This window comes from Petaurus breviceps, unplaced genomic scaffold (assembly GCF_028583685.1).
Source record: "Petaurus breviceps papuanus isolate PSGF00001 unplaced genomic scaffold, PetGlider_PUasm1.0 98, whole genome shotgun sequence".
Classification (NCBI taxonomy): Eukaryota; Metazoa; Chordata; class Mammalia; order Diprotodontia; family Petauridae; genus Petaurus; species Petaurus breviceps.
In genome coordinates, this window is record NW_027187460.1 from 52,857,596 (window position 1) to 52,864,160 (window position 6,565).

Consider the following 6,565-nt stretch of genomic DNA (forward strand, 5'->3'; position numbering starts at 1 on the left):
GAATTTTATTTCTCCTTGATTTGATATTTTTATTCACTTTCATACTATTTTCTCCAGGTTGCTTATTCTTATTAGAAATTGTTTTCATTATAGCTTTATTTGTTATTGATGTCAGATTTTTCTTTACTAGTGTCAGCTTCTTCATTTTCTTTTAAAAGATCAAAGGTGATAAGATGTAAAGACTTTTTTTTCCTTCCTTTTCCCTCCCCTCTTTTTATTTTAAGGCAGTTAAGTGATACAGCAGATAGAGTACTTCATCTGGAGACAGGAAAACCTGAATTCAAATCCTTTTCTTATACATTTCCTTTGATATGTGATCCTAGGCAAGACATTCAGTCTCTCTCACCCTCAGTCTCTTTATCTGTACATTGAGCATAGTAATAAAACCTATCTCTCAGGACTGTGGTGAGGATCAAATATGGTTTTGCTTATTTGAGAGTTGGCTACTGATAATTAAAACAGCATACTGGGCAAAGTTGCAGGTGACCTCATATATAAAGAAAACTTTGAAAAAAATTAATAATTAGCAAATGTATGATATTTATTATTGATTTATTTTGTCTACCTATGTACTACCATAAGTATATATACAGATATATAATATACATGGTTAAATTTTGTTAAAAATTTTAGTGCACTAAAGAACAATGGACTAGGCACTATTTTTATATAATTATTTTAATTTTAATTTATGGAATAAAATAGGCACTTTCTGTGGGAAAGCCTCCTCTTTGTCTCCATCCACCCTCAGTTACGTGATTTTCTGGTAGGCATTCTATGAAGCAATTGCTGTAGCTACTCTGGTGGCTGCAAATACCCTGAGTAGAGTGTGAGACAATAATCTCTCTCCTGTAGAAACTGCAACTTTTTTTTAAGCAACCAAGTTAAGTAACTTGCTCAAGGTTACATGGCCAGTTATTTCCAGGTGTGGTGCTAAGTGTCTCAGCCCGGATTTGATCCCCAGGTCATCCTGACACTGGAGCCGGTACTCTTACTCACTGAGCCACCTGGCCGCCCCTGAAACTGCAACTTTCTTAAGGGTATAGTGTGTTGTTTTACTTGTTAAATAAATATGATCAGAATTATTTTAAAAAATGTTTGCTGTGGGACCTAGAGCTGTTTCTAGTTTTTCTCCTGAGCCCTTAATCCCAGTGAATGTTGAAGAACTACTATATGTGTGTAAATGTATATATGTATGAATGTATAGTCATATAGTATTTGCAAACTTTAAAACACTATATAAATGCTGGCTATTATTGTTATCATAGTCATCTTTAATTATTTGCAAATCTTATACTACTAAGGCAGTAGGATACAATGGAAAGAGTATTGGATTAGAAATCAGAAGAACTGAGTTCAAATACTGCTTCCTGTGACCTGAAGGAGTATTAAATAAAAGAAAACCACTTCCTTTGAATATAGGCAATAGAAAATTCTTTTGGTTACATAGTTCAAGTAATATATGGAATGTAGGATTTGTGACCTCATCACTTAGAAATGAAACCAAATTTACCCTTGACTCAATTCAAATTTCAGAGAACAACTCCCCCTCCTCCTCCTCCCACTATAACAAGCAATCATTTTCCTTCTCCTACTTCTAGTACTACTAAACTTCATGACTATGTAGTACTTCATGGTGCATGTAGTTCTTTCTTTAAAACAAACCTGTGAAATGTCAAGCAACTATTATCCCTACTTTGCAGATGACAAATTTGAGCATCCTTGAATTACCTTCAAGTCTGTGAAGATAGATGAAATCTTTTTTTTAAGTATTTGATCAACCATCATGTGGAAGGAGCATTAGTCCTGTTCTATTTGGACATAGAGAGTAGTAGACGGAAGTTGCAGAGGGCAAATATTAATTTCATGTAAGGAAAATCTTTCTCGAAGTTAGAGCATTCTCAAAGTAGAACAGGCTACCTCAGGATATAGTGGGACTGCCATCACCGCAAATCTTCAAAAGATCAGTTAGGAGGATATTATAGAGGGAATAGTGCTTGGAGTAGGGTGGTCACAACTCTGAGATTCTATGTTTCTTTAATTTACTCATGGTTACTATTAAGGGACATTGTCACTAATGAAAGTGTCTGGACATGAACTTAATTCTTCTGACTACAAGGTCAGTATTTTTCTGAAAAAAAATACTATCTGCAAGAATAGATTATATAGATCATAAGATTCAAAGATCATCTAAGCCAGCCCCTGAATTTTATAAATGAGGAAACATGGGGTCAGAAGAACTTGTCCTTGGAAACAGGTCTCTTATCCCAGATGAGAAGTCACAGCGCATTTTTACATAGACTCATTAAAAAACAAATCAACATGTATTAAACAGATATTTCTAATCCAACTTTTCAAGTTCTGTGGTCTCAGATGGTAGCAGAACAACAAGATTACATGGAAATAATTTTCAAGTAAGGAAAATTGTTTATCAGTTTTCCTTTCCTTGTCAGAAGTCTGACTTAGATCTTCCAACATTTGGGGAGCGTTGATGCCTCAACAGTGTGCTTGCCAAAGTGGTGTCTCTAATGAGCAGCCAAATTCTCAGTATTTCTGTCAGTTTCTTTTAAACTGCATTTTAACTCAACTGTCAAGCATGGCATGCTGTATGTCGGATAACACTTGCGAGGTAAAATTGACAAAGGGCACTTTATGTCCCTTCACAACAACTATATCTTTGCCAACACTCCAGAGCTATTTTAAGTTTTGAAGCTGTAAGTATCTGAGTCTTCCTAGATGTGATAATAGTTGACCCAAGACTATTAGATTTTTAAGTGAGTTTGCCCTTCGAAGACCCAAGAAAATTTTGTTTCCAGATGCCTTATCATTCCCTAGGAATTGACCTTCCTACATATCAGGCAAATTTAGACATATCTGTTCCTTCTTTCATCTAGAAGGGGTCCAAAGAGACCAATGAAAATAAGATGAAAAAAAAGGGGATAATGATAAGAATATTAGATTATTTAATGACTTAAAAGTCAGCAAAGTGCTTTATGCATATTGTCTCAGATGATCCTCAAAACAGTCCAGTGAGGTGAGTGCCATAGAAATAATTATTCCTCTTTTAGAGATGAAGAAATAAGCTGAGAGAGATGAAATGAGTTGCCACAGCTTGTAGGTAGACTGAGGTAGAATTCTATGCCAGTTTCTTATGGCGTCATGTCTGGCTCTCTCTTTTTTTTTATGCTTCAATTTTCCTTAGGAGAAAGCATTTCTCTCTTTTATAATGGTAATATTAACTAACTTCCGTGTGTTAAAGCAGACAATCCCAGCTGGTTAGAGAGGGAACATGGTGTTGAGAGTGGGCATTGATAATAATAGCTCTCTGTGCTTTCATCTCCAGATTTTAAAACACGTTCATTTCTTTGTCACTTTTGTAATAAGTACTGTTGGCCGTGGTTAAAATTCTCACTTCCTGTAGGTCAAAGCTCAGAAGTAAATGGAATTCTTTGCACCATAGCTTCCAACTGTAAGACCAATGTCAATCCTTTTGAGTAGGATGGAAAAAGAAATAAAGGTCATGATGGGAATATGGGAAATGCAGGAATCTGAGATATTTGGGGGAAGAAAGCAATAAAATTAACTTCAGGAACTATAATGAGCTGACTAACTTTTACCATGACTACACACTCCTCTCTCCTTTTTTTCTTTTTGAGAGAAAAAATGGATACAGAATTAAATTAAATCAGTGTAGAAAACTCCTAGTATGGAAACTCCTTCCACTGAAGAAGATACATAACTTATCTGTAATTTAAAGTCTTAGAGAGTTGCCTTGGGGATGCAGAGTTTAAGTGATAATCAAATAATTAATATATATCATAAAGAACTTCATTCCTGGTCTTCTTGACTCCAAATCCAGTCCTCTGTCATTCAAACCATCAGTCAATAAGCATTTATTAAATATCTCCTATGTACCAGGCCCTGTGCTAGACACCGAGAACACAAAAAGCATACCAAAAAGTACTGTTCTTATTAATAATAACATTTTACTTATAAATAATCTTTTTCATCTCTTTTAGAATACATCAGTTGATCAAGGAAAATAATAAAATTAATGGCAAAGGATCCAATTTCTTCCAAAATATCAGTGTAAATTTTGGGGTAGATTTGGGGCAAATTTGAAGAATTTTGATAATTAGAGCACAGTAGAATTTGCTTCTATATTTATTGCTTGTAACAAACAAAATGATGCATATAAGTTTTGTTTGTTTGTTTGTTTGCTTTTTTGGAGGGGGAAAGGCAGGGAAATTGGGTTTAAGTGACTTGCCCAAGGTCACATGGCTAGTTTTTTGTGTTAAGTGTCTGAGGCAGGATTTAAACTCAGGTCTTCCTGACTTGGGCTAGTGCTCTATTCACTGTACCACCTAGATGCCCTGCATATAAGTTCTTAAGAAAATATAAAATGGAGATTTTGTGGTATAGTGGAAAGTGAGGGATTTCAAATCAGAGGACCTGGGTTCAAGTTTTGGTTCTGACATTTAAGTTCCTGTGTGACCTTTGACAAGTCTCTTCAATTCCCCAGGAATCTGCTTCCTTATACATGTAAAGGGGATTTGCTTTATATGTGTCCAAATCACCTAAAATGGAGGCAGTCACTTGGGAAATACGAGGGCCTCCTTCTGGGAGAACTTTGTTTTGTATTTTCCCATCAGATGAGTGGGAATAGACTCCTTCATTGTCTATATGATCTGAACAGATAGGATCTTTAAAACTGACAGAGAGAGGCAGTCTGCAGATATCCCTTCCACATTGACTTTTCCCACTGTGGTTTTCAGATATTGCAGGTTGGTATAAGAAACTAAACAGGAATTGGGGTGGGGGGAGTTTTGTGGAAGCTGTGGATGACTTGCAAAAGCCAATACATTACACAGAAAATGTTTAGAAACTCAAAATGCATAAATGTATATGTGTGTATACATGTATCTGTCTATCTATCTAAAATTGTATAATATCCACTCAAAATTTATAAGAAGACACTCTAAACAGCCCATAAAAGAATCAGGAAAAAAAATTCAGACTTCTTCTCTGGTATGGAAGGCGGGACCAAAAAATGTTACATGGATTTTCCAGATCTCAGGGACATTGATTCCCTAACCCCTGTGACGTAGAAGGAATAACTGTAGTTCTCTTTCTCCTGTAGACTCCTTCCTACTGTGTCCAGAGGGGAACTTACCAGAGAGTTCACCCATAACATGGGCACCATAAACTCAACTTGGAAGGGAAGATGCCCTTCCTCCTTCTTCTCTTCCCTCTATCCCTTCCTCTTCCCTCCTCCCCACACTGTGGCTTGGGGTGTTTGTCCTACTTAGCACAGTGTCTGGCTCATAGTAGACACTTAATGAATGTCTATTGAATGAGTGAACAGTTTTGGACTAGATGATCTTTGAGGTTTCTTCTAGCTTTAAATCTATAATCCTGGGGTGGCTAGGTTGCACAGTGACTAGAGCACCGACCCTGGAGTCAGGGGGACCTGAGTTCAAATCCGGCCTCAGACACTTAACACAAAGCTAGCCACGTAACCTTGGGCATTCACTTAACTCTGACTGCCCTATCTTCCCTCTCCAAAAAGCAAAATACATAAATAAATTAATTAATTAATAAAAAAATCTATAATCCAATGAGTAATTCAGAGAAGGACAATGTGACTGAGCATCAACATGTAAGAGTATAAGAAATAAGTAACTCCCCATTGGAAGGAAGGAAGGAAAAGAGGAAAAAGGAAGGAAATACATCATTAAATTCTTATATGTACCAGGTGCTATTTTAAGCACTTTACTCATTTAATCTTCACAACTCTGACAGGTAGGTGCTATTACTGTCCCTATTTTACAGTTAATGAAACTGAGGCAGACAGTTGTTCTTGTCCAAGGTCACATAGCTAGTGAGGTTCTGTGCCTGAATTTAAACTCAAGCCTTTTAAAAATTATTTATTTTATTCTGCCCTTAAGAAATAAAACAAGCATTTCTACAACATAGTAGAATAGGGAACCAGAGATGATTGTACATGAAAAGGCAGATCTACTATGAAAAACTTGCTCTTAATTTTCAATAAATAATACAGTGCTGTAACTTTCTTTTTTTCCCCTTTTTTCTTCCCTAGACATGGATACCATTACACACACACAGAAACACACACACACACACACACACACAAATATAATACCGTTCTACACAAACTTCTATTTATCAGTTCTTTCTCCGAATGCAGATAGCATCTTCCTTCCTGTGTCCTCCGTAGTCAGTTTGTATATTTATAGTACTTAAAATGACTTAGTCACTCAAAATTGCTCTTCAAACAATTCTATTACTGTATGTAATGTTCCCTTTAAATACATGGATGACTACTTTTCTTTCTATGCCATTTTACTAAATACATTTTATAGAATAAGAAGAAAAAGAACTCAAGTCTTATTTACTTCAGGCCCAGTTTTCTATCTACTGTGCCACTTAACTCCTTCATTGAGTTAATCCTGTGCGGGGTGGTGCTTGCTGTTGTTGGTGATGGTAGTTGTAGTAGCAGTAGTAGTAGTAGTAGTAGTAGTAGTAGTAGTAGTAGTAGTAGTAG